Below are 8350 nucleotides of genomic sequence, written 5' to 3'. Positions count from 1 at the left end.
ACAGCTGACCATAGTGAGACCAGGAGTAAAACTGACTATCTACCTAGGGAGTGGTAGAGCTCTTATAGCCTAAATATACCTTCATCTAGAGAAAGACAGGGAGGGAGGGAGGGGGAGGAAGGAAAGGGAAGGGAAGGAAGGAAGGGAGGGAGGGAGGGAGGGAGGGAAGGAAGGAAGGAAGGAAGGAAGGAAGGAAGGAGGGAAGGAAGGAAGGAAGGAAGGAAGGAAGGAAGGAAGGAAGGAAGGAAGGAAGGAAGGAAGGAAGGAAGGGAGGGAGGGAGGGAGGGAGGGAGGGAGGGAGGAAGGGAGGAAGGAAGGGAGGGAGGAAGGAAGAAAGGAAGGAGGGAGGAGGTGTAAACTTCTTGAGAGCAGGGAATGCTTTGCTTATTAGTTTGCACCCCCCAAGCTTAGCTCCGTGATTGGAACAAATGAGTGATCTAGTCAATGCTGGCAATGGCTTAATTGATTGTTTCTGCAAACCTCTAAGATGCACTGTAATTCATCTTCTATGGGTTCCAACCCTAAGGCATCACGGACCAGCTCATTGGCACATCCCCAATAGACTGTGATCATTTGAGATTGGGTCCAGATCCAGTCCTTCTGGCTCCAGGTTCTCTCCAATCTCATCCCCTGAGGAGAGCAGAAGTCCAAGGGGAGAAGCTGGAGCCTCCCCCAAAGACCACAGGCAGTGAGAGAGGGCTCAGCAGCAGCAGCTTCTAGGAACTAGGTGTTCTAACCTAGATACGACCTTGTCCTTGGCTTCCCCATGGGGCGATTAGCTTTGAGCAGATGTAGATCTTGTTTGAGAGAGTAGCTTTGCCTTTGCAGTGGCTCATTGGAATGAGGCCCCCCCGAGAATTCTCTTCCTTCAAGATGTCTCCTGTCTGAAGCCTTTCCTGGTCCCTCCACTGTGAGGGTCCTGCCCCAAATCGCCTTGGGTTTAGTTTGCTCATATCTTGATTACGTCAGAGATGTACATTAAGAATAAGATTGTGAATTAATTTCTTTCTCGGGGGCAGGGATTGTTTCTATTTTTCTCTGTATTCCCAATGCCTACCAAAGCAGGGGTACTACTGTTGTCGCTGCTTGGCTTCTGTTCTCAAAGAAGACTGGGAGATGGGGGGTGATACCATGACATGCATGTGAATTGGATATGGGGGGGGCTGTGCTACTAAATCACCAGCCTCTTTCTTCTCCAGGGGGTCCACTGGTCAGATATGCATCAGGATGACCAGAGATGGCCCTGAATGTGAGGCAATCAGAGTCACGTGACTTACCCAAGGTCACACAACTAGTAAGAGTCTGAGGTCACATTTGAACTCAGGTCCTCCTGACTCCAGGGCCAGTGCTCTATCCACTGCACCATCTAATTGTTCCTTAATAAATGTTCATTGAATGAATAAATTCTGAGGACAGCTATCCATGAATTTGAGGCAAAGTCCCTGGAATATCATAGGTGCTAGTTAAGAGGCATCTAGGTAGATAGAGCCTTAGACTGGAGTCAGGAAGATCTGAGTTCAAATCCTACCTCAGACTCTTGCTAGCTGTGTAAACCTGGGCAAGTCATTTCATCTCTGTTTGTCTCAGTTTCCTCAATTATAAAAAGGGGTTGATAACACTTACCTCAAAAGTGCAGATCAAATGAGAGAACAGTGGGGAGGGGGGTTAAGTGCATACCTTATTCCCTTCCCCTTCCCCTTCCCCTTCCCATATTGATTCGCTGAGACTGTGAGAGGCCATGGGGTATATCCAAAAAGCCTTCAATTTGAGTATCAGATCCAGACCTAAGAAGTTTTTCTAAATCTGCTCTGCAGGTAGCCCAGGTGGAGTATTACATTCAGTTCTGGGCGGCACATTTTAGGAAGGCCAAGGAGAAACTTCGGGCTTTATAGAGGACAGAGGAATCAAGATGGCAAAGAGCCTTCAGTCAAAGGCCTAGGAGGAAATGAGTATTCCCCTTGGACTCTGAAAATCATGGCCTTAAGGCCCATTTCTGAAATGCATCAAACCAGAGAGTCCTGGGAAAGTCACTTTGCATCCCTGGGCCTCCTCTTCTGTAAGATGAGTGGGTGGGATAAGATGGCTAATGAGCCTATGACTTGGGGTGCTTATCCTGGAGAAAAGAGGACAAAATTCAAGCAGAATCCCAATAGCCAAACTCAAGAGGGCTCTCCTGTGGGAAAGGAACTAGGTTCTATTTGACCCCAGGAGGGAGAACCTCCTGGGAGTTGCCAAGAGGCAGATTTAGGCTTGAGGTTCTTCAGCAGTGGGATGGGCTGCCAGACAAGGCAATGAGTTTCCCATCAGTCTTCAAGCACAGTCTGGATGGCCACTGGTCAGGGCTGTTGCATTCCCTTTCAGGTGTGGGTCACTTTTTCATTGATCTATGGCCTTGGTCTTCATTCCTCTGGGTTGAGTTTCCTCATCTTTAAAATAGGAATGATATCTGTAATCAAGTCATTAGTCGAAAAGTGTCAGCCATGTATCTGTCACCATGCTGAGAGTCAGTCATACAAAGAAAGACACAAAGAGGGATTATAAATAAATACAGGAGACAACATAGAAAATAACCAGATGTATTTAAGATATATGTTGAGTAGATGGAAAGTAACGTCATTGGGAAGGCAACTGGGAAATGGCTATCTTGTTGACTATCTGCACAAGAGCTGGGCAGTCAACACTGCTGAAAGTCCTTTCCAGTCTTCCAGGAATTGTACTCTGCTGGCCAGAGCCTCAAAGAGCTCAGGTCACCTTGTCCAGGGGACAAGGAAGGAGTACAGATCAGAACTTTTACAGAGAACCATTTCTATGTCTGTGTGTATGACATGGAAGAGTTACAAAGCAGAAAGTATACTGGACTTTGGATTTGTTTCAGGAGAGACTTGGGTTCAACATTTTCTTTCTGTGTGACCCTGGGCAAGTCACTTCAGTGCTCTGAGCCTCAGTTTCCCCTTGTGTCAAATGGGGTTGGGGTTGGGGTTGAGAATACCTGTAATCGGGTTCTTGTGAGACTCCACTGGAATAATGATTGTAAGGTGTTTTGCAAACTTAAAAGTGCTATGGAAATGTCCAGGATGTATCATTATCATCAACATCATCATCATTAATATTATTTAATACCACGTTATTAATGTTTGCAAAGCACTTTTATCATGGCATCATAGAGTAATAGGTCCAAAAATTAGGAGGGATCTCAGAGTTCATTTAATCCAACTCCTTCATTTTACAAATGGAGGAACTGAGACTCAAGGAGGTGACTTGCCCAAAATCATACTTATAGACATTCTTCCATTTGAACTTCACAGAAATCTTAGTATATACAACAAGTATTGCTATCATCATCATCATCATCATCCCCATTTTACAAAGGAGGAAGGTAAAGACAATGGCTTGCTTAAGGCCACATAGCTTGTGTCTGAGGCTAAATTTGAACTGGGGTATCTCCTGACTGAAATCTCAATACTCTAACCACCACACCCTTGGATTATCTATATTCGTGTGCTGTGAAGGTATGTCTATCTGTTCACACAGAAGTATGCGCAGGCATAAGCAGATCTGCACCACTGGTTTGTCTGTGAACCCAAATGGAGTCTACTGTGTGCTCTCCCCAGCCTGTCCTCCAAGAAGCCCCAACCTGAGCTATCCCAGATGCCCAGAGATCTCGGACCTGGGGGATCCTTCATACAGGATTACTCCCTGGCAACTCTCCATTCTTCCAAGGGGGAGGTGGGGCGATGATTCCAGATAACAGGGCACAGAGAGTCCAGGGCCACTGAGACACTCTCTATTCACATGATTTTATGGTTATAGTATTAATGCTTGGCTCTGGGCCATCCTTGCTCTATAAACAGAGAAGAAAAAGGGAGGAGGGGGAGAGTAGAGGGTGGGCAAGGAGGATGGAATAAGGACCCACTTCCCCTGCAGCAAGCAAAGCTAGTTGGCGAAAAGATGTTTGGAACCAGGGGGTTAGGAAAAGGCTTAGCAAGCTCCTTGGAGTTAAGACACTGTCTCCAAAGGGTCATCTTGTAAAACATTAAGCCATCACACACCCACTAACCCATTAACATTGATTACTTTACCTGCCCATAGGGTGGTTTGAAGGGAGGGGTATGGGAGCTGTAGTATGGGGAGAGGAGGGGACCAATAAGAGGGGAAGTGGGGAGAAAGGCCAAAGGCCAATTTTTATAAATCTTACAATCTGGAAGAGGCTTGGAGATCATCTGGGCCAACCTCCATTACCATGTCACAAAGGAGGAAACTGAGGCCTAGTGGGGGGGGAAGATAAGTGACAAAGTCAAGACTAGAATACAGTTCTCTAGAGAACCCCCACTCCAACCCACTTTGGCTTCAGTTTTCCAACACTCATCATTCAATGACCTGGCTTCCTTCAAGTCCCAGCTAAAATCCTACTTTCTCTAGGAAACCTTTCTCAATTTCCCCTTAATTCTAGTGCCTTCTTATGTCAATTATCCCCAATTTAACCTGTTCATGAAGCTTGTTTGCATGTTGTTAAACTAACCCAAAGTCACACAGCTGTCTGAAGCTGGATTCAAACCACTGTCCTCCTGACTCCAAGGCCAGTGCTCTATTCACCATGCCCCCTAGCTGGCCTCACATCCAGGGCCATCTTTAGTCATCCTAATCCATATCTGGCCACTGGACCCAAATGGCTCCAGAGGAGGAAATGAGGCTTGGTGACTTAGTCCAGCCTCCCCTCACTCAAATCCAATTCATATGCTTGTCCCTGATGTCAGGTCTCCTTCAAGAATGAAAGATAAACATCAACATGCTGTTAGGCTGGAAGCTCTTTAAGAACAGTGACTGAATACAGCAGGCATTTAATAAATGTTGATTGACAGACTATTCAAGTAAGCCATGGTTAGATCTTATCTCCTACTAGCTGGTCAGCTCCATGAGGGCAGGGAGTGAGTCTTTTCTGCATTTTAAGTAGAAGTCTCTAGAAAACCTTGAGCTCTAAGCCAAGGAACACTTCATTCTAAGTCAAATGTTCTCACCTAAGAGCAGCCTTCCACCCACAGTGCTGGTGGGACCTTGGTAAGACACAAATGTCATTTGATCTGGCTCTCTCTGCCACACTACACCACACGCATTATCATTTAGTGTTGTTATCTGTATTGATTTAAACTCAGCAGTTCATCTAAACTTTGATTCCCCCCTCAGCACCAAGGACAGAGCTTAACCCTTAATCAGTATTAATGGCAAAGGGTGTGACTACTGAATCAGTAATTGCTATTATCATTATTTTTTGGACTACACCTCCAGTTTCTAAAATGTTTGGAATTTCTGGTGAAGAAAGTCCCTCTTCTAAGGCAAATCTGCTGCTCTTCAGCTACAGTTCTAGAGCTGTAGGCCGGTATGGATATGTCCGAGAGAGGACTGGAACCCAGAATGCTCCCCACTGGTCCCCCCACTCTGTTGTAGTTGTAAGCAACACTAATAATCCTACCAGACTGCTATGCAATTCTCTAAGGTTTGCAAAATGATTTCTATGATGGAGAACACAGAGGAAGGGGGTAGTGGAGCAGGACAGAGCAGCTCAGCACCACCCCAACTTCCCTCCAGCTCCAAGTTGGAAAAAGGGTTTCTCTATCTTCTGTGGTGTCATAGACCCCTCTGCAGTCTGGAGAAGCAGATGGATTCATCATGTCCCAAGTTGTTAAATGCAGAACATGAAATATGGAGGATTACAAAGAAAATCAGTTCGGTTAAAATAGAGCTATCAAAATATTTAAAAACAAGTCACATGTTAAGGACAGTTAGTGAAGCAGAAAAAGGATTGGACTTGGAGAGAGAAGTCCTGGCTCTGCTGCTTGCTGAGTTGTGTGACCATGGCAAGTTCTTTCCTTCTCTGGGCTTCATTTTCCTCCTCAATGAGCCCAGGTTCCCTTAATCCTCACCTCCAAGGACTTCTTCGCTTGGCAGAACCAGTCACTTCTCTCAAAGCCCCATAGATACCTGTTTACTAAGCATACCTATGCCTTCAGCCTCCCTTTGCTCTAGTGTTTAAAGAAAGATAACCCTGGGGTGGCTAGGTGGCACAATGGATGGAGCACCGGCCCTGGAGTTCAAATCCGGCCTCAGACACATAATAATTCCCTAGCTGTGTAGCCTTGGGCAAGCCACTTGACACCATTTGCCTTGCAAAAAAAAAACCTTAAGAAAAGATAACACCTCTGAGCCTCAGTTTCTCCTCTATAACCTAAGAGAGGAAGCCTAGATGGTTCCTTATGCCCCTCTTAGCTCTAAATCCTATAGGCTTTGATCTGATATGGAGAATACAGTAAGCACCCTACTATGTACTGTGCCAGAATGAAACAGTCCTTGCCTCAAAGAACTTATAATCTACTAAGAGACACATTCACACCATGGAAGAGCAGGTCAAACAATAGAAGGCTACATAGAGAACCCAAAATTAAATAGGTCTTGTCCTCAAAGGCTTACAGTCTAATGGGAGATAACATGAGTTCACCATCAGAGAGCAAGTCAAATAATGGACGGAATATCTGTGGGAAGCTACAACATCCATGGGACTATGGGGATCCAGAAGGGCCTCTAGAACTCTCATTTCACAGATAAGAAAACTGAGATCCAGAGAAGGGAAGAAGATTGCTCAGAGATGTACAGGTGATAATCAGCAATGGTGGGATCCTTGGACTTCCACGTCTGTGCTCCTTCCCCCACCTGGATCACACTTGATCTGCCTACCAGTCTTGCAGTCTACCCCACTGCTACCCCACTGCTCACTTCCCGAAGCATACCCATCGCCTACCGGAGGCAGTCTGCTGACCGTGCCTTACCAAGAATCTCCTCACTCCCAACTGGCCTGTGATCAGCCCCCAATTCCCAATCCCACACAGAACTGGAGGAGGTCAGTCTTCACCACTGAACCAGATCAGAAGGTCAGAGCGTCCCTCCCTGCTTTAGGAAGTCTACCTACCCTTGCCCACAAAGCACCAGGTTCCAGAGGATCCAAGACAAGCAGAGAAACAACTTGGGGGGTGGGGGAGAGGAAGAGAAGTAAAGAGAAGCTCAGCCTGATTGGCAAGGAAGGACAAGATCAAAAATGTCCAGATAATAGAACAATAGGAAATCTCTTAGTGATAAGAGGTTGAGGGTCAATTCACAACTGAAAGGCTGTGGAAACTAGGCAAAGAAAAGTGAGGTCCTGGCTAGGGACCTCAGAGCCCATCAACTTCAACCCTCCCATTCTCCAAAGGAGGAAACTGAGGGGACTAGCCCCAGGTACATAGGTAGTAGAGTTGAGGCTCCAACCTAAAACCAGCATGAATTTTCCTGAACCTCTGTCTCACCTCTAGGTGCTTCTCCAACTTTCTCCATGAGAAAAGAGGAACAAAGCAGAAGGTGAAGGTGAAATCATAGCAAGGTCTAGTATCTAAATGAAGATCTCAGAGACCTTTGGGATCATAGTTATGCTTAGAAAAGGAAAGTGATTCCCCCAGGGTCAAAGGACCATAAATATTAAGTGTGGGCAGCACCCAGTCTTTATCATTGTCATCATTGACATCCACAAGGACATTCTTTTGTTGTTGATGTCGTTAGAATGAATCACCAATCTCAGGGAGAATAGAGGTTCTTGGGTCCCAGGGTCTGATCCCAGAACTGATGGAAGCATGAAAGCTTTAACCACCTCCATTTCTCCCCACCTGATGAACCTCTACTCCCAGGGGTTCACCACTGGATTCAACCATGACTGGTTTAGCTTCCTGCAGTTCTGTGCTCCCATCTTAGGTCTGAGTCTCCCCAATACTACAAATTACAAGGGTGCACTCACTACCTTGACCAGCCAACCCTGCCATTTTACAGATGAGGAGACTGAACTCCAGAGAGAAAAGGCATTACTTGCCCAACATCCCACAGTCAGTGGCAAACTAAGGGTTTCCCCTTACAGACTGAATAATCTTTCCACGACATCATGAGGTCTATCCATGGCTTTATTTTCAAATGAGGAAAATAGAGCTTCATGATCTGCCTTCTTGCACAAGTTGTTCCCAAATCTAAAATGTTCTCTCTCCTCACCTCCATTTTAAAGACTTTCTAACTTCCTTCAATTCTCAGCTCAGCTGTTGTCTTCTACACATGACCCTTCCTTATTCCCTCCTTCCCTCCTCCCCCCATCCCCCCCACCCCAGGCCAGGGTTAAAAACCACCACCACCCCATCCCTCACAAAGTATTTTGTCTCTTATGTACACATATAAATTTATTCTATACTTATATTTGACATTGGACCTGGGATTTCAACAGTGTGAAGACCTCCCCTGAGGAACTTTCTCTACAAATGAGATTGTATCCTTCACCAGTCAATGAGCA

This window comes from Macrotis lagotis, chromosome X (assembly GCF_037893015.1).
Source record: "Macrotis lagotis isolate mMagLag1 chromosome X, bilby.v1.9.chrom.fasta, whole genome shotgun sequence".
Taxonomy (NCBI): domain Eukaryota; kingdom Metazoa; phylum Chordata; class Mammalia; order Peramelemorphia; family Peramelidae; genus Macrotis; species Macrotis lagotis.
The sequence above is the reverse complement of the archived record's forward strand: the minus strand, read 5'-3'. Positions refer to the sequence as shown.